Genomic DNA, 21385 nt, shown 5'->3' on the forward strand with positions numbered 1-21385 from the left:
GTCACATGTGGCTCTTTCATCCCTCTGCTGCGACTCCCTGTTGTTGGTCGGCTCCACAATTGATAGGGCTTTCAGTTAGGACAGGTAGAGGAAAAAGGATGCCATGCTAGGAGGAGACTCTATAGTAGGGGAACCGAACTTCTGGTCAGCTCCAGAATTGAATAGGGGCTTCCAGTTGGGACCTTTTGAGTGTTTAAGGTTGCCAACCCCTGGACTAGACATTAGACTAGACATTCCTGCAACCATTTATATGTTTAACTTTCAGCCCCCTAATCATCTTTGTTGCTCTTCTCTGCATTCTTTCTAGAGTCTCAACATCTTTTCTATACTGTGGCAACCAAAGCTGCATGTGCAATTCCAAGTGTGGTCTTACCAAGGCATTATAAAATGGTATTAACACTTCACGTGATCTTGATTCAATTTCTTTCTTAATGTAGCCTGGAACTGCATTGGCTGTTTTGACAGCTCAATATATGCTGGGTTATATTTAAGTAGCTGCCCACTAGGATTCCTGGACCCCTCTCACAGTTATTGCCTCTGAGCCATATACCACCTATTCTATACTTTTGCACTTGATTTTTCTTGCCTATACTAGGTTTAAAACCTTATTTTTCTCACCACTGAATTGCATTTTATTGCATATCAGATTTATATAGCTACCCATCTCATAGAACACAACTCTAGGCAGCACACAAAGAAACACATTATAAAAATTAACAATTAAAAAAAGTATTCTACTGTACAATTAAAAACTCCAGCCAAAGTTATCAACAACTGAGACATTGCTTCTTCTCCAAGAGCAGATTTGCGAGTCAAAGCTTAGAGCTACCAAAAATAAAAAATAAAAGAAGGATCTTCATCACTTATGGAAAAGTTTGTTGTTCTTCTTTCTAATTCCTGTTTGAATGCAAAAGGACTTGGTGCATGTTCAGAAACAGTGCTGGACCTCTGTGGTTTTGCTGTGTTGGCAGAGTTGGAAATTTGAGTTGATTTACATCTTAGTTGTGGTATATTAAAAACCATTGTATAAGTAAGTAGCTTTTATTGTAAATGCTGCAGCTGTCTGGAGCCTGCAGGTGGTCCATTTCCTCATTTGCGGAAACTTTTGCCTCACTCTACCTTCCGGCTCCTGAGCTTTAGCTGCCTTAGCAGATTTTTAAAGAAAAAAAGTCGCTTCTTCAATTCCCCCTCATCACAAAAATCATCTTTCCGCTGCTTTTAAGAGATTAGCAATTGGAAACAACAGTGGCATGAAGTACTCTGTGGGAGTGAATGCAAACAAAGCACAGTTTGCTCACAAACACGATTAGCTGAAGGGTATCAATTAAAAAGATACCATACATTAATTCTCTATAAATTGATTAAATTTAATTTAAAAATTGAATTAATTAGACTTGTATTCCCTTTGTGCACAGATTAAATGGATCCATGGGTCCTAAGTAGCTTTTCATAATATAGAAGTGTTACTAACCGGTAATATAGATTTTATATTTTCTTAATTGCTGCAAACCACTTAGCACAACCCCAAGTTCTCGTTGATGGTATCTTACTGATTCTTTGGGCATATAGTAAACAATACCGTATATACTCGAATATAAGCCGATCCGAGTATAAGCCGAGGTCCCCAAGTTTACCCCAAAAAACTGGGGTAAACTGGGGACTCGAGTATAAGCCGAGGGAGGGAAATGAGGCAGCTACCGGTCAGGGAAAGCCTCCCTCCCTCAGCCGAGAAGGCTGGCGGCTTCCCCGCCCCGCCCTCTCACTGCACCGGCAGGGCTTCCCCGCGCTAATGCAAAAGCCCGCCAAGTTTGCACCATCCGGTATAATGTGAAAAAAAGAAAAAAAAAAAACTCGAGTATAAGCCGTATATACTCGAGTATAAGCCGAGGGGACGTTTTTCAGCACAAAAAACGTGCTGAAAAACTCGGCTTATACTCGAGTATATACGGTATATGCCAATGTACATTACTGTACAATACTTAAACTAAAGAGCCAATTTGGTCAAATGGTGAAGGCACTGGGTTAGAAACCAGGAGACTGTGAGTTCTAGTCCCCGGCTGGGTGGCTTTGGGCCAGGCACTCTGTCTCAGCCTAACTCACCTCACAGAGTTGTTGAGAAAATAGGAGGAAGAAGAAGTATTAAATATGTTCAATACCTTGAGTTATTTACAAAAATAATAAAGATGAGATATAAATAAATAAATCACATTCCCCCCCCATCCACCAAAACATTCATTGCCTGCAGTCACTTACAAACGTGGATAACTCACTGTAGTAACTGTGACTCCACATCATTTATCCACATTGCTGGTTCCAGTGTCATTTAAGGCAGGGGTCTCCAACCTTGGCAACTTTAAGACTGGTGGACTTCAACTGCCAGAGTCCCTCAGCCAGCAAAGTCCATCCCTGTATACTTCAGTGTGTTACTGTATTGATCTTGTTTTGGCTTAGTGGTTAGAATGAAGGAATACCTTGTATGTTGGAAATTTTGTTTCCTGAAGATTGATCATCTTCTCTTATTCAGAGTCATAACCAGGGGTGAAATGCTTCCGGTTCAGACCAGATCACCCGATGGCAGCGGGTGGTTCAGAGAACCACTAGCAAAAATCCCTGCCCCCCCCCCACGCCCAGCTGAGCCGCGTGATCATCAGATGGTTTTTATTTTTATTTTTAAAAACATTTTTTCTTCGGCCGAAAAAATGCTTTTAAAAGTAAAAAAAAAGCCTCTGATGATTGCCTGGCTCAGCTGGGATCGTCAGAGCCTTTTAAAAGCATTTTTTTACAACGTCTTCCACCGAAGAGATTGTAGAAAAAATGCTTTTAAAAGGCTCTGATGATCCCAGCTGAGTTGCCTGATCATCAGAGGTTTTTTTTGCTTTTAAAGGCAAAAAAAAATGCTTTTAAAAGAAAAGCCTCTGACGATCAGGCAACTCAGCTGGGATCGTCAGAGCCTTTTAAAAGCATTTTTTCTACAACCTCTTCCGCCGAAGATGTAGAAAAAATGCTTTTAAAAGTAAAAAAAAAAAGTTGGCCATGCCCACCCAGTCATATTACCCCCACCAAGTCACGCCCACAGAACCGCTAGTAACAAATTTTACATTTCACCACTGGTCATAACCATCTTCAAAAGGCAAATATTAACAAAAACTCATTGTGGACCTCTCAGTCCTATACATTTAAATAAGTGCTTATGACTCTTACGTTTTACAGCTTCATCACCCAGTTACATAAATTTTATTTTGTTTAAAAAATAGTGTTGACATTTGATATCAGATAGCACAGAATTACGATGTTTAGCCTTCATTAATCAAAGCACACATGCAGTTTTTAATAATGCTCCTGATAGGGAATGTCAGAGATAGAGATTCAGCGCTTTACTAAACTATTTATTGTAGCCTGCCTTGGGCCATGCATGCTCACTAGGGTGGGATGGCAAAGTAACATAATCAACTGAACAAGATTTTATAAGTTCAAGATCATAAATCCTCAACTCCAGAAAATAATGGGATCTCAGCAATATAAGGCTATGAGTCTAGCCTTGGCTAACATGCTTCCCTCCAAGATGTTTTGGAACTATGAAATCAATAATTCCCAGAGAGCATCAGCACTGGTTATGTCAGTAAAAACCTCTGAAAAATAGAGTCCACTTCATCTCAAGCTATCAAGTTGATGAAGGTTATCAAACTCAGTTGCAGTCTAAGAATATGAACTCTGATTTAAAAACCTTTCAACATAATGATTACAGTATAGGAAAGTTGAATGTTTTAAAGTTACAAGGGCTAATTAAATGTGGGCTATTAATTGCTAAATCTCATCCATCATCTAAATAGCATGACCCAACTTGAGACCTCTAAATGTGTTGGGCTATATACAGTATTTCCCATTGTATCAGTCTGTGGATTATTAAGTATCTTGACTGCAAATGGTAGCAATCGTAGTCCAACAGACTTAAAGGTAAAGGTTTCCCTTGCACATATGTACTAGTCGTTCCCGACTCTAGGGGGTAGTGCTCCTCTCCATTTCAAAGCCGAAATGCCAGCGCTGTCTAAAGATGTCTCCTTGGTCATGTGGCCGGCATGACTAAATGCTAAAGGTGCATGGAACACTGTTACCTTCCCACCAAAGATGGTCCCTATTTTTCTACTTGCATTTTTTACATGCTTTCGAACTGCTAGGTTGGCAGAAGCTGGGACAAGTAACAGGAGCTCACTCTGTTACGCAGCGCTAGGGATTCAAATCGCTGAACTGTCGACCTTTCAATCGACAAGCTCAGCATCTTAAGCCATTGAGCCACCTACCAAGTTGGGAAAATCTGCATTAAAGTTCTAAGGACGTGCATGTGGGCATTGTGATATTGTATATCCACCACAACCTTATGAAGACAGGTAGACAAGGACTAGATCTACATTAATTCCTATTTTTTCATCATTGTTTCTTGAACAAGCCATTTTGTGAGGGGGGGAAAAATGACACACCAAGATTTAGTTTGATGTTTGAACCCAGCACTTGTGACTGGGCTTGTTATTAAAATTCATTTGTTACTAAAAGCCAGAATCAGAAGCGAATTTTGACACTTTACCTGCATATGCACAAGAAATATTGGTTTAGTCCAGCAGTGAAATCCACTTCCCTTCGCTACCAGTTTGGGAATGGAGAGTGCGCACCTCTTCTGCGCATGCACAGAGCCTTCTGTGCATGCGCAGAGGGTAAAAAAGGGACATAATTATGTCCTGGCGGGTGGGCGGAGCCTCCCGCTGCCGGCACTACTGGTTTTCGCGAGCTGGATAAATCTAACCGAATTTCACCGCTAGTTTAGTCTGCAAATCTGATTATGGATTTTTCAGTAAGTACTTTTGAACAACTTGTTCAGAATGATGAATGAATTCATTCTATAGGTTAAAAGAGTTTTTCACCAAGAAAAAGGGAAAAAATATTGACTGTATGTACACCTGCAAATACATAGTTGTTCATCTTTATACAGTTTACACATTTGAATTGATGTGGGCTAGAAAAACTGTAAGTGCTAGTGAGATGTTAGATAATATGGTTGGAATTCTAGAAATAGTGAAGAGAAGAACATCAAAGATGATTAGGGGACCGTAGGCTAAAGTTGATGCTCTATGATGAATAAGTGCAAGAACTAAGGTAATAAAAAGAAGGATGGGGGTGACCTCATAACAATCTTCCAATACTTGCGGGGCTGTCATAGAGAAGAGAGGGTCAACCTATTCTCCAAAACCCCCGAGTACAGCACAAGAAGCAATGGATGGAAATTAATCAAGGAGAGAACCAACCTAGAACTAAGGAGAAATTTCCTAACAGTGAGAATAATTAATTAGCTTGCCACCAGAAGTTGTGGGTACTCTGTCACCAGAGGTTTTTAAGAACAGATTGGACAGCCATTTGTTTGGGATTCTATAGGGCCTCCTATCTGAGCAGCGAATTGGACTAAAGATCCCTTCCAACTGTGTACTCTGTAACTCTATATTAGGATGAAACAATATGCCTATGTTTTCACTCTAATCTTCTGCTTCTAAAAGAAAAATGTTGGGATGTGATTTAGTCCTCCAAGTTTAAAATGGCTTAACCCAACCTGACTGCTAGGCCTTGCAGACCTAATTCTTCTAATCTTGAAGACTGGTTTTATTTCCCATAGTCTAACAATCCAAAGCAACACTTATTAACCACTTTTCAGCAATCTTCTTGTGTAAGGAGTTCAGTCCAGGTCTTTTTGTTCCAGGTCTAAATGTGCTATCTGGGATGACAATCTGTGCTTCCCCAAAACCGGTTGTGTATGTGCATGCAGAGCTTATAGTCCACTGGGTTTACTAAGCAAACCAAGCATACCAATTCTTAAAACTTGTGTTGACTTGCATACACACTAAAGGAAGGTTTCTGTGTTGTTATTTCCTCACTTGCAATATCTACAGCACATGTTTCCTATCTTCAGTATAGCTCCATTTTATTGGTGACAAAATTTGAGTCAGTTTCAGAAAGAGAAGCTCTCTTCTATTTCCTAAGATCTCTCTTCTGCAAGTATGTGTTTCATATTCTCTTGTTATCCTCTCTTCAGAACAGCCTTTTAGGTGATAATATTGATGGAGTGTAACTACAAAGATGAAGTGTTTTATGAGCAGAATAGCAGCAATCTGACTTAAAGGTATGTGCCTTACCAACCAGTAATATTTTATTTTTATTAATTTATTAGATTTTATGTATAGATTTGCCTTCCACCCATTTCGCTTCAAGGTGACATATATGTCAGAAATTGTCTTTATTCATCAAACACACACTTTGGTATTGTTGTTAAGAAACTATCTGTAGTAAAATTGTGGTGCTAAAGGGAAAAAAATTCTGATATTAACTGAAGGCAGGGACTGTATCAAGTCTGTCCTATATTAGAAAAACATCAACAAACATGGCTAATCCAAATGATAATTTTATTTTCCAAACATAGCAATGAGTTACTGACCTGTGGGGTTCTTGAGTACAGTTTGAGCTTGGTTGTTTTCTTGCAGATGTTTCATTAGCCAACGAGGTAACATCACCAAATGTTCAACCCTGAGCTACAAATATTCTCTTCTATGATTCACTGGTCTCTTGCACCTATAAGAACTAGAGCAGGAGCCAATAGATTATTTAGGTAATATGCAAAAGTTAAATAAAGGACACTTTGAACATATGGGTATATTAATGGGAGACCCAACCGAGAGCATAGCTTTACAACTAATAAATTAAAAAAAGATAACCACAAGGGAGACACAGATATTCTTCAGTGTGTGAAAACATTTCAGTTATGTATCTGGAAAGGCAATATAGTGACTTTGATAACAAGATTTTTGTTATTTTAAAAGCTGTTTCTATACTTCACTGTGGAATGAGAGAGATAAGGAGGTATAGCAGTATACATTCTTGAATCTTCTGTTTTCTTTCAATACTAGAATTCTGTAACCCCTCAGCTACCACCAGTCATAAATCGGCTCAGTATTACTACATTTACACATGATTATATAATTGATTCAATCTGAGTGTTTTATTCTAAGCCTTCACAGTTCTTTAAAATATGAGCTGTCAACATGAGGAACAGGACTGGGTGCTTTTTCTTGCACGCTAATCATGTAATACAAAACTCAGTGTTTATTTTTCTCTCAGTTGCAGACAGCTAATAAAACCAGACAAACAGATAAACTTTAATGTTATTCTGCTGAACACTTAGTATGCTTAAGAACATTTTGACTATTTCACCAAAATCAATATTTGGATTTTTTTTTTCATTGAGAAAAATAGTGTCGTAACTCAGAAATGGATTTGGAAAAGGATTATTTTGTACCTTCTCCTATCTCTTTCTCAAAATATATTTCTTCTTCTCTTTCTCTTGGTTCTTTAATTCTGTAACTCTAAAAACATGGAGATTTTTGAGGCTGCCTCTAAAATCCTTTTTGTACTATATAAAAGGAAGAGTTTCAGAAAGTGTGCTACTGATTACTGAATTATTGATCTCTTTTCTTGCCTTGGACAATAATGTGGAGCCATAAACTGGAGAGTCAGTTTCATGTAGTGATTAAGATGCTGACTAGCAGAGTTGGGTTTAAATCTGTTCTCAGCCATGGAAGCTGACTTGGTGACTGTGGTGACTAGTTGTGGGGAAAAATTGAAGGAGACATTTTATGTATTCCGTACAGATGGCATTCCATTCACTGGTTCCATGTAGATGATAAACAATTTATGGAATGTTGATCTGGAGCGGAATTAAGTTATCTCCCATTCTTACTATTCTCCTTCAAAAGAAAATGGACTAAGAACTTGCAACTGCAACAGGCTAAGCCTAAGAGCTGTTGAAAATTAATATTTCCAAAGAAGATGTATCACAACTGATTTCTTATCCTTTGGCTGGGCCTTCTTGCTAAGATCTTCTACCTTCTCCATTTTGTGTTTATTTCTATCCCACCTTTATTATTTTTACAAGTAGTCCAAGGGGGTAAACATATCCAATACACCTTCCTCCTCCTGTTTTCTCCACAATAACAACCCTGTGTAGTGGGTTGGATTGAGAGAGAGTTTAACTTTAAGTTTATTGTCATTGCACCTCGTACAACAAAATTAAATGCTATCTTTAGTGTACATCATACAGAAGAAAACTATAAACAAATAAAACAAAAACACACATCCTTCACATTCTACACAATTGAATTGAAAACCCCTGATACTACATTAATATTGCACTATACAGTGGAATTCAAAATACCATACTTTTTGGAGTATAAGACGCACGTTTTCTCCCCTAAAAGAGGGTGGAAATGTTGTTGCATCTTATAACACCAGATACAGCCATTTTTGGCCTTCGAAAACCCCACCCTGTGTGTCCCATTTTTTTGCCAAAAACAGGCCCATTTTTCGCAAAAATGGGATGCACAGAGGGTTTGGGAGGCCTGCAGAGTGCTCCTGGGGGCTGGGGAGAGCAAAAACACGATATGTGGAGGGTTTGGGAGGCCAAAAATGGGCCCATTTTTCACAAAAATGGGATGCACAGAGGGTTAGGGAGGCCTGCAGGGGGCTGGGGAGGGCAAAAACCAGATGCACGGAGGCCAAATACTATTATAGACCTGGAACAAGAAGACATATCTATTTTTTCGAGCAGGACTGGCTTAAATAGGGTTTTTAAACATGGATTTTATTGGGGTTTATTTTTTATATTTTGTATGAATTTTAAATTTAGGCTATTTTGAATAAGTTTTTTAAAATGTGTTTTATTGTAATATATTGTATTATTTTATTTGCCTGTTCACCGCCCTGAGTCCTACGGGAGAAGGGCGGTATAAAAATTATATTATTATTATTATTATTATTATTATTATTATTATTATTATTATTATTATTATTATTATTATTATTTTATTGTTTTCCTCTTGAAATCTTGGTGCATCTTATACTCCGGTGCATCTTATAGTACGAAAAATACGGTAGTTACTGCTCTGGGATAGAAACTTTTTTTCATCCTATTTGTCTTTGTTTTTATTGTCCTGTACCGCCTGCCAGATGACAATTCTGGCCCAAAGTCATCTAGCTGGCTTTCATGGCCAAGGTGGTGCTTAAATTCACCGTTTCCTGCTCTTTAGCCTGGTTGGTTTTTGTTGTTTTTTTTTACATTTTATACCCCGCCCTTCTCCGAAGACTCAGGGCGGCTTACAGTGTATAAGGCAATAGTCTCATTCTAATTGTATATTTTTACAAAGTCAACTTATTGCCCCCCCAACAATCTGGGTCCTCATTTTACCTACCTTATAAAGGATGGAAGGCTGAGTCAACCTTGGGCCGGGCTTGAACCTGCAGTAATTGCAGGCTTTGTGCTCTTAATAACAGGCTTTACCAGCCTGAGCTATCCGGCCCCTGGTGCCTTAATCATTAGACCAGATTGGTTCTTATTAATCCCTAAGTTATATTACTACTGCTTTTAGGTTTGAAGGGTGGATCTATACCTGTTATTTATTGTCTGACTGACTGACCTATTTATTTATGTATTCATTTGTATCCTGCCTTTATTATTTTTACAAATAACTCAACATGGCAAACATATCCAACACACATTACTCCTCCTATTTTCTCCACAACAACCTTGCAAGATGAATTGGGCTGACTTTAATTTTTTAAGACAGAATGTGAACTCACAATCTCCTGCTTTCTAACCTGATGCCTTAATATGAGATGAGAAGGGAGACCATGAGGATCATTTTCCAACCTCAACTCTCACCCTAATCTAAGAGATGATAGCTTTCTGAGCCTGTACTTAAGATCCTACCAGACTAGCAGCAAGATTTTCCTCCATAGTCCACAATTTTCAATCTGTTTTTTCATGGCTGGTCTTTAATTTATTCCTCTTGCGCTGGGTGTACCATCATCTGGGCAGAATTATTAATACAACCCAACAGTGCAATGAATGTCTTTTATTAATTAAACCTAATTTCACTCACAGCAATTTCCGCCCAATGGTCTGTGATGCCCGAGTCGAAGGTAAACTTTTGTCTTTTTACATTGATGTGTTCGGCCAATGAAGATTATTAAAACTAAGTCCATGGAAGTTAAATTCAGATTGTTACTGAGCTGCAAGATCCTTTGTTTATCCTGTTCCAAAAAATGTGCCTGCTCCTCTTTAGCAGCATATGTATTATTCCTCAAGCATTTCTAGGCCCCATTTGTTTCTCTGCTTTCTGTTAAGAGTGTAATTTTCAAGATGCAGTTTAAAGGGACACTATGCCAGCTGTTAATGAAAGGAAGGCATGAAAGAGCTGAGCATGCTGTCTGAACATAAAAAATTCATAAAATTTAGACATACTGAAAAAGTTGCTGGGGAAAAAAGTCTCCATCCATGCTGGAGAGATAGGCTTGTATTTTCTGCACCAATAATGGTTTCTTATTTTACTTAAATGTAAAAGTGTTAAGCACAAAGGAAGACTAAGCCTACAGAGTTTGTTGGAAACAAACAATTAATTCATATAATCTTAGTTTAAAAGGAGCCATTTAAGCCACTGAATCTGACTTCTTCTTACTCAGTGGAAAAATCTAAAGAAGCGTTTCTTGAGCTTGTAACTTTTAAGATAGGTGTACTCCAACTCCCAGAATTCCTTAACCAGCATGGGAATTCTGGGAGTTGAAATCCACATATCTTAGAAGTGCAAGGGTTGAGAGACACTGCTTGAAACATCCCAGGATAAAAAAAAGTTGCTGCTGCTCCTGATAATGATGATAATAATGGAAGAGTTTCCATTTAAATATATTTAATGAAGGGAAGCCCCCCCCCCAATCTCTTGCAAAATGGGGGTTCCGTTTTCAACTTCTCTTTTTCTTTCCTATTTATTTTGAACTAGGGCTGTACAATGTCTATTGATATAAAAATAGAATGTTTCCCATAGCATCTCAGTATTTCTCTTCTCCCTTGCATCTGGCCAAATCTCCTCATGACTCATGCAGGTTTAGGGCAAGCCAGACTTTTCCAGAAATACATCTTCCAGTCCAGAAGCATTTTGAAAGGTATTTTGGTATGGTATGACCTTGAAACGGTTCCATTTTATTTGGAACACCTTGAACTGTTCTAGGATTTATTTGTGGAAACAATTCAACCGCCCCAAGAAGATAACTGGTCCAGCTGGAGATTTGATATGTTTTAGAGCAGTAAGAAACTGTGGTGCCCAGAACTCAGAAATTATTTGAGGTGATGGCCCGTCAAATCAGAATAAAGTAGAAAATTTTATCCTATAATATGGAAATGATGTTTGTGTTGATATGACATGAAATTGCATTTGCCTTCTTTGCAGTTACATCATATTGCTGGCACATAACCAGTTTGCAAAAAAATACCTTTTCCAGATGTCTTTTCCAAAGCGTTATGCTAAGAATAATGAACTTAAACAACAGGAAGGCAGATTCCAACTGAATATTATAAAATATATCCTAACACTATGAAGTGAAATAAATTATTGAAGGAGCTGATGGATTCTTTTCACTGGATGTTTTTAAGCAGAACAGAGGCTAATAACTTCTCTCTGGTATGGTTTAATAGTGTATGTGTTCTGAACTGAACAGGGTTTGGGTGGATTGGCCTAAATGTTAACCTTCCAGCTCTGATTCAGAATGAGTTTCTCTTATGCAATTTAGCATATTTAAATAATGCTTGGCAAAATACATGTAAAGGCACCTGGCTTGCTGGGTTTTTTCCCCCTGCTAATTTAGGACATTTGAAAAGATTCATTATCCACAACCATTCTGTAGGTTATATACGCAGGATTGTGAACTCTAAAACCAATTCAAATGAAGATATAAATACTGCTGCAAGTATAATAGAAATGTATAAGCGTAGAAATGTGGTTTGTGCTTCATTCCAATGAGCTTGGCCTGTTTTAAAGAACTGTTTTAGCTTCCAAGTTGTATTTGTAATCACGTTTGAAGTATACTATTTTTATTTTCTCATTGTGTATTTCTTCCCTTTTTATGGTGCTGTTAGCCACTTTGATTGCCCAACTTGAATGGAAAAATTGACAATTAATTACAAAAATGGACAATTAATTACAAAAATGGACAATAAATTACAAAAATAACAATAAATAATACCTATCTCTTCCAAAATTCTGATTTGTTGATATTAAAATCCCTCAGATGCAAGCTTCTCAAGAATTAAAGAAGTAAATAAGTCCAACTGCATTCAGTGTGATTTAACTCCGAATAAACATGAATAAATTTACAGCCTTAATTATGCACAGGTAATGAAGAGAGATTTTGCCCGGTGGCAAGAATGCCTTAATCATCACTTCATTTTAGGGAGCGCTACCTAGTGGTGTCCTCCTGCTCAAGGAAGTCTCCGCGAAGGTTTCTATAAATAGAAATTGGCATATAGTTATTTTGCTTCTTCTCACTTTATCTCCCTAGACAGCTGAATTTATCGTTTTCTCTTGAAAAAAAAAGCACGAGAGAAAAACTTATAGCACATGATCATGTCTACAATGAGAATCTTCTCTTCCTTCATGATTTTGGTTGAGTTCCCTGGTTCTCTATTCATTCTATAAGGAATTGTTAACAAATAATGTGAAAGCCTTTTTTTTTTTTGTAGAACAATGTCTATTTGGAGCCGTGGTGGTGCAGCGGTTAGAATGCAGTGTTGCAAGCTAACTCACTGCCCACTGCCAGGAGTTTGAACCTCAAGGTTGACTCAGCTTTCCATCCTTCTGATGGATGAGGACCCAGATTTTGGGGGGCAATATGCTGACTCTGTAAATGGCTTAGAAAGGGCTGTAAAGCACTGTGAAGCTGTATATAAGTCTAAGTGCTATTGCTATTTTTTAGTGTTATATCCAGGGGTGAGTTCTACCTTTACTACCAGTTTGCATCGTAGTTTGGACTAAGAGAGAGTGACTGACCCAAGGTCACCTAGGATTTAGACTGTGTGGATTTCTATAATAAGAAATACTAATAGCCTCGAGGAACAGGGGTAAAATTTATAATCAAGGTAATGATCAGATAAAAGAAATCTGAGTCCTGGACAGAAATATAATTTGAATAAGAATCTCAGACATGACCCCCATGCATACATTTCTCATGAACATAAAGGGAAGGAGATGGGAGGCACAGTCAGACTTGCATGAGTCTGCTACTGCAGAACCTTATAATAAAGTAGTATAGTATTAGCATTCGTAACACTGGCATCCCAGTCTGAACTAGCTTGAAGTGCTGATAATGCATAACAAAAGCTTTAATTGTTTGAGATAGCAGCACTGTGTGTGTTCAAGAATGGGAACTTGAACAAAGGCAAATGAAGCAGAAGAGAGGAAATGTACAATATGAGTAGGTGGAACCTAAGCCTGAGCTAGTCACATTTGATGTTGGGGAGTGGGAATCAGAGAGTTCGAGGTATGTATGCCTAGGAGGACCAAAAGCAAAAGAAGATTTTGAGGTTAGCAATCTCATAGATAAAGATAAGACCCACACCTGCTGCCTTCTGTGATCAGGAAATGGTGAAAACCACTAAAGCCACACTTGCAACAATAATCACTTCATCCGCTATCCTTAGCTAAGACTGCTGCTGTAGGAGAAGAGCAGGCAGAGGTGTGTGTGTGTGTGTGTAGTTAAATGCATCATCAGTTTAGAGTTCTTGCATTGCCACAGGAAATCCAAGTCCATCCCCCCCCACCTTGAATTCTGTTGATATTTATCTAGCTCCAATGTATTGCTGATCGTTAATTGACCAGATTCTTGTGTATAAATTTTAGGGTATAACTTTACATATGATTCTAATTCTTTGCGCCTAACATTAATCTCGTCAACTCACAGTCAACTGGTTCTCTTATGACTGTGCAATGATTCCAAACTGATGACATGTTTAACCTCATCTTCCAGCTCAGCCTTACCTTTTACATTTGTTCTTCCTTTGCTATAAGCAACAAAAAATCAAAGACTATTTCTCTGAACATTTGGGTATCAAGAACTGAGAAGATAGTTCCCCAAACTATCCAGTCCACCCACACAATGCAATCAGAGGTCTCATGTGTCCACAGACTGCTGTTGGCTTACACTCTTTGTGTCTGAAATGCAGCTTGAATGGATATAAGTTACCTCAAAAATCTCACAAATCTCAAGGCGCTATCCCTTTAGTAAAATCTATTTCTGTGTTAAGCATTCTATCAGATAATCATTTCTATTAGCAAGGCATGCTGTTTACTTCTTGGCATGAAATTTGGCTGCTGTAAAGCTGAGATAGCATTTGGCAAGGATGAAAAGCCTGAAATTGACTTCCAGGGAAGATGTGTAAAATGTAAAATGTTTTACTTTTCAGTTGATAGGTTTATTGCTAATGTGATTCTGTAGGCAAGGATTTCAGGAGCACTGAAATTGCTTAGGTTAAGCATTTCATGTAAGTACTACTAATAAGGAAATTTGTTCAATGTTCACTGGAATGATTAGCCACTGTCAATCTTGACTAAGGTTTTTATTTAAACTCCTGCCATATGATGATTTGAAGGAAGAATAAGTAGCATTAAAGCCATTTCTTTTTATTATTTTTTTAAAATATGGAAAACCATTTTTTTTAATGTGGTGCTTTTCGGCACTGACATTCCCATGCAAATTCCTTGCAGAACCAGTTCTCGGTTAGGTACAATGCTCAACCAAGCTGCTGCTTGCTTCACCTTCTGTGAAAGGCAGCAGGTATGTTTCTTCCAGATCTGATACGATGGACCATCTTTTCTTTAGCACTACGCAGTTATAGGTTCATATTTGGGGTTAATTCTGGTCACCACCAATTTGTGAAGATGACGTACAGGCAATTAATGAGCACAAAAGGTACACCTGCAAGAGTTCTGTGTTGAGACAGGGCCACAAGCATAATTGAGACTGCTTCTTTGTTTCATTACAGAAAAAAAACCCCAAGCGATTAAAAGGATGGACGTGTAAATGCCTGTGACAGGCATTTAATAAAATACTAAAAAAAGTTTAAATGGCTGCCCGTCCATTGGAAGTAAAAATAATAAAGAGGAAAATAATCAGGAAGTGACTTAGCATTCACTTGATAGAATGAACTTGATCTGTTGTGCCAGTTGCCAAGCCATAACAAGTTAGAATAAACTCCAAAACAATCTAATTTTATTTTAGCCAGATTTATTTCAGAAGAGAGGGTTAAGCCATTGAACTAGGACTGGGAAATCCAGATTCAAGTTTTTGCTCAACCACAGAGCAAAGGTGAGTTTGAACCACTTCAAGGCTGAGTGTATATATGGCATATATCATAGATTGGAGTTGGCTAGTTTAATACAGCACCCCAAACTTCACATCACAGTTCACAAGCCACAATGCTTGTGTTCATGCAACATAGCAACCAACTGTACTGTTTATTATATTATGATATTTATGCCTTCGAGTCAGGTTCTTGTAATTGGCAAGATTTCAGAAGTGCTTTGCCATTGCCTCTTTCCTAGGGCGGAGTGGGAGTAACTGGCCCCAAATCACCTAGCTGGCTTTGTGCTAACCACTACAGCAAACTAGCTCTATACTGTTTATTCTGTGGGATATACAAACCGGGGGTGAAATGCTCCCGGTTCAGACCGGATCGGCCAATCTGGTAGCGATGGCGGGCGGTGGTTTGGAGAACCGGTAGCAAAAATCCCTGATCCCCCTGCCCATGCCCACCCAATCGCCCGGTTGCCTGCTTGCCGCTTCTTTTAAAAAATGCTTTTAAAAGATAAAAAAAAGGCTCTGCCGATCACAGCTGAGCCGCACGATTGTCAGAGCCTTTTTTTTTACTTTTAAAAGCATTTTTTTACAACCTATTCAGGCTAATAGGTTGTAAAAAAATGCTTTTAAAAGTAAAAAAAAAAGATCGCGCGCCACAACTGATCACCCCCCCCATGCACTGTTCTACTTACCCCATGCCTCCTTTTGGCGTACACTACGCTTGCGCAGTGCGCATACGCAGCCAGTGAACCGGTAGTAAATTGGTTCAGATTTCACCACTGATACAAACCCAGCCCTTTGTGGTAGGCCATGTCAACCAACAGACACAGCAGGATTCCAGGACTGCTGTTATATTGTTGTAGTTACCCTACAAAACAGAATTTTGAAAATTTAACAAAAATGTTCCCTGCCTGCAACGAGATTAAAACTGTTCTGAGTCTCTTTGTCCCACTTTGTTCCTTCCCATTGCCCCTCTCCCATCGCCTTCTGAAGGTTAGACATTTTTAGTTCTTCTAAATGTCTCTGTATCTTCCTGTAGTCCATCTTGAACTCCTAAAAGAAAAACTAGACATGGCTATAATGATATAATTGAATTAAATTAAATCAAAAACAGGCAAAGCTAGAAGACGCTTGCCTGGTGGGTATGAAGATGTTTAAATATCGTGCTTAATATAGAGAACTGCCTACTGGGGTTATGTGCTTTGTTGCCATTCAGCTGTTTGGCTGTGTTTCCAGAGCCGGACTATTATTAAGGCATTGTAGGAAAGCCTGTTAAAAAGAAATGGAGAACCCTGGGAGTTTTGCCCCTGCCTAGCTTGGTTAGGAAATATGATCATTATTACTCTCATTTTCTACTAAAGAGTCATCCTCCCTGAATCATGCAACGTGATTTCAAAGTAAATGCTGTATGCATTCAGCTTGTTTGAAAGGAAACAAGAGTACACAACTCACATTAATTTTTGCTGTAGTAATGAGAAACAATGCTGGGCTTCATCATGGATGATTAAAAATCATCTTTATTAACTTTATTAGGCTTCAAAATCATTAAGAGTTAACATTTCTTTTAAAATTAAGCGCTCTTGTATAGAAATTAAATAGAAATGTTTAGTTGAATGTATTACTGTTATATAAAATAACAAGAAACTGGCTAGAAAACAAAACATAACTACCAGTATTTGGCCTTGAAGTATTGAAACTATCTATTATTTATAGAACCCATTCTTTTCAATTCTAAAGCTATTCTGGAATAGGTAGAATAGGTAACATTTATATCAATTTATAATAATATAAATAAATATAGATAAGGTAGCGATATCTGTTTTATCTATCTATCTGTCTGTCTGTCTGTCTGTCTGTCTGTCTGTCTGTCTGTCTATTCCACCCACCGACCCACCCACCCACCCACCTACCTACCTACTTACCTACCTACCTATCTTATCTATCAGGAAAAAATGAATAAATCCAAAAGTAGAGTGACCTATTAGAACAAAACTCTGTATGATAAATCGTGATTTTAAAAAAATGTTACACTGAAATACAATAAATTAATCCAGGCTAATAGCCTTGTGCATGGTGTATTTTTTGACCCAAACTTTTTTTTTTGCAATGCACATAAAAACCATTGATCATATTTTGATATGACCATCCTTTTGAGAGGTTTTTTTAACTGTTTCCTGTGAACCCTCCTTATAAATAAAGTTTTAAAATGCACCATTTTTAAGCCAAAAAAAAAAAAATCTGTAGGGGAAGAGAATAGAGCACATAAAATGAGTAGAGGCATAAGAAAGGTATAACGATAGAATAGAGTAGAATAAAATAGAATATAATTTTTTATTGGGCAAGTGTGATTGGACACACAAGGAATTTGTCTTGGTGCATTTGCTCTCAGCGTACATAAAAGAAAAGATAGAAAAAAGGTAGAAAAGCAATATATATACTTTAAGGCAGATGTCCTGCCTAATTTGTATCTTAAACCATTTTCAGCACTAAGAGGGGAATTACGTTCCCTATTCTACTTATTCCAGAATAGCTTTAGAGTGGAAAAGAATGAGTTCTCTGGGAATGGTGACCCAACATATACTTTAAGCCCTGGTAAAAAAGGACCCCAAAACTCTTTCATTTTTTTTTATACAGGCTGGATAGCTGAAACTAGGTAGTTAGGTGTCACAATCCAAGTAGAATGTATTTTAAAGCTTTTCTCAGAAATACAGCCTCAAAATGTTTTTTAAAGTCGTGCAAGATTCCACATGCTGTAGGGTGTGTGCAGAGGGCACAGGAGCATCAGACTAGCTATTAGGGCCAGCCAGGACAAAACTAAATTTGATTTTGTTTCATTTCCATTTCCATTGAATTAAAATTAAATATTTTTAATTTAATTACTCTCCAGGCATATATTTGGTGCTACTTCTCCTTCTGTCACATTAAAAATTGCAGTGTGCTGGCAACTTCTGGAAGCCTCTGGGGTCTGTCTCCTGTCCCCCTCCCCCTCCTGCCCCCCACCCCACTCCCGGTTCTCAAGCATCTCTCTCAAGCATCTCTCTCAAGCATTATGGTTCTGGACAAAAGAACGATCTGCTAAGGATTTTTTCTCTTCCTTTTGTTCTAAATGATAAAATAAAAATAGGTTGTTTTCTAGCCCAAGTCTTTGTCCAGAAGCTTGATTTTTCGAACTCTAAAGGCCTTTGATTCCAGTGGTCATTGTTTTCACATTAAGAAAATAATGCTTTTATAAGTTATAATAAGCCAGAATGTGATGCCTAATGCTTGCTTGCCACAGACATGATTCCATTAAAATATCTCCTGGGGAATGGGATACGTGGGCTACTCTTAAGGCCCTTAATGAAAGTTGAACATTTGCTTTTAATTGAATTAAAGCTGTCCGTCCACATATCCTTGGAAAACAGTCTGGATAAACATGTTAATTAGATCTCAGATGGTTGTTTCTTAGTTGTTCCCTGCCATATATAGCTTGCAATCAATTGAAAGGCAGTTTGATTTAACAACATCAAATTACATTTTTCTGCCTTGTCATATCAGCCCAATCAAAGGCAAGAAGGGACGATCTGCAATCCAATAAGCTTATGCATAACATCTCCATGTTGGTGACAGATCATTGAACTGCTCTAATTTATTCTGGCCAGCTAACTTTATAGCAAATTTTATACTTAAATTAAATCTTCCACACATAAAGCTATATTTTACCTGTTCGGTTGACATACAAATGGAGCACTTCATCATTTTATAGACTTCTGAGTAATGAGTTGATGAACATAAAAAAAATGAGCAAGCTTGTCACACCATCAATGTATTGTTTCTAAATAAATAAATAAAATGCATCTAATTTGAAAATAAATTACTTGTCTTCCATGATGAATGGTTCTGACATATATATATCAACAAGTTACCAGCTACATAGTATGGGATAATGGCGAGTGATGTCAGTGGAATTTCAACCACCGATTGGACCTGTGCAGTTAGAACTTCTAACTAAAATTAAAAATTAAAATTCTAGCCTAAAATTCTGTTACTCTGTTAACTAAGTTAGCATGGAGCTGAAGGATGAGCCTGGATAAAACCTCAATTTTATTCTACTTCCTGATGGCTTTAAAAACTGTTTTAAATAATACCTCTCTAACAGCAGGGCAGAAAGTTACTTAATTAGAATAGCACCAATAAATCTTTTCCTAGAAAAGTGACTACTTTATCCTAAATTAGTCTTTTACCTTGTATTGCAAGGATATCAGGATGGGGGGCAGGGCGGGGGGAATCTGCAGTCACCTCTTCCTTCTTTCAACAGATTTTTTTTTGACTTTTTATTTTTTATTTTATTTATTTAGTCAAGCATGTATTTTATGACAGATACAAGTGTAAACATAATTATAAATACATGTAAAGGATATGAATAAAAGAAAACTTTAGGACAGGGAGGGTAGGCACGCTGGTGCGCTTATCCACGCCCCTTACAGACCTCTTAGGATTGGGGTAAGACCTACAGTAGACAGTCTACGGTTAAAGTTTTGGGGATTTGGGGAAGAAACCACAGAGTCAGGTAGTGCATTCCAGGCATTGACCATTCTGTTACTGAAGTCATATTTTCTGCAGTGTAGTTTGGATCGGTTTACCATGAGTTTCTATCTATTATGTGCTCTTGTATTGTTTTGGTTGAAGCTAAAGCATTCATTGGCTGGTAGGACATTGTAGCAGATGATTTTATGTACTATGCTTAGGTCAGACCGAAGACGGCGAAGTTCTAAGTTGTCTAAGCCCAAAATTTCGAGTCTGGTGGCATAAGGTATTTTGTTGCGAGCAGAGGAGTGGAGGACTCTTTTTGTGAAATATCTCTGGACTTATTCAATTGTATTAATGTCCAATGTGCAATGTGGGTTCCAGACAGATGAACTGTATTCAAGAATTGGTCTGGCAAAAGTTTTGTATGCCCTAGTTTGCAGTTCAATATTACCGGAGAAGAAGCTACGCAAGATTAGGTTAACAACTCTTAATGCTTTTTTAGCAATGCTGTTACAGTGAGCTCTGGCACTTAGATCATTTGAGATGAGTACTCCAAGGTCTTTGACAGAGTGAGGATCGTCTGTTAGGTTGTATCTGTCCAGCTTGTATTTTGTGTTCTGATTTTTTTTGCCAATGTGTAAAACAGAGCATTTATTGATTGAGATTTGTGGTTGCCAATTGTTTGACCATTCTGACGCATAGTCAAGGTCTTTTTGTAGAGTAGCAGCATTGTTAGTGGTGTTGATTCATTGATTTATTAAATTGCTATATATCAGCTCTTTAAGCGGGCTACATTAAGAAACAGACACTGCAGGGATTCCAAAAATGTTACATTATGAAGTATAGGAAGTTAGCACCCACCCCTCTCCTACGAAAATGAGATATTTTAGGAAATATTAAAAGGGCAGAATATTTCCCCTAAAAGGGAGGCAGAAACTCAGCCTCCCTACCTCTGTCAATGGGCCATTAAGGCCTGGGCCAGTCTATTCTACATAACAAAGATCTGCCTCCTTCAGGCAGAGGCATAGTAGGAATTGCCCAAAGCCCTTTCATTACATTATCACTCAGCAAGAGTCAACCAAGCCTGGAACTCAAAAGACAACCTACATGGGAGTCTGACAACCAATCAGAACACAAGCTCAAATTCAAAAGCCCAACAGAGGGCATAAAACCCAGACACTCTCAGCATCTCTGCCCTTTTTTCACCCAAGATCTCCAAGGCATGTAATCCTGTTCATCAATAAACCTTCTTTCCAAGCAACTTCCATGAATCCAGGGTCTTTTTTCCCCCACTTGGAACTGAATGCAGAAGGATATTTCTTCCAACAGAAATACATTATCAGAATTTTGAAAATCCGCCCAAAGTTATCACAGACCCCTTTTAAAGATGAACAAAGTCAAGGTAGGGCTATTCTGAGTTTTGTTCTTCTGTTATCTATTTTCCCAGGGCTGAGTAATTGTTTCCTCATCTGCACCTCCTTCTCAAGACACACTTAAATTCTTCTGTACGATGTCACTTTTTGTCTAGGAACTCTAAGTGGCTCACAAGGAGATTGCTGTTCTTTGTCCCAAAGGTGCTTTTTTCAAGAGGCTGTTGGAAGAAATGTCCGTCTGGGTTCAGTTCCAAGTGGGGATAAAGACACTGGAAACATGGAGACTGCTTGGA

The 21385-nt window shown here is 38.1% G+C and overlaps 1 long non-coding RNA gene across 1 annotated transcript; it reads left to right on the plus strand.

Moving 5' to 3' along the window:
• The first annotated feature begins 5945 nt into the window (after positions 1 to 5945).
• Positions 5946 to 11823, plus strand: LOC131189687 (uncharacterized). The gene is made up of 3 exons (XR_009153106.1): positions 5946 to 6160; positions 9971 to 10008; positions 11310 to 11823. It is a non-coding gene; the product is annotated as an uncharacterized LOC131189687 (long non-coding RNA).
• The last annotated feature ends 9562 nt before the right edge of the window (positions 11824 to 21385 follow it).

The sequence above is a fragment of the Ahaetulla prasina genome, chromosome 2 (genome assembly GCF_028640845.1).
Source record: "Ahaetulla prasina isolate Xishuangbanna chromosome 2, ASM2864084v1, whole genome shotgun sequence".
Taxonomy (NCBI): Eukaryota; Metazoa; Chordata; class Lepidosauria; order Squamata; family Colubridae; genus Ahaetulla; species Ahaetulla prasina.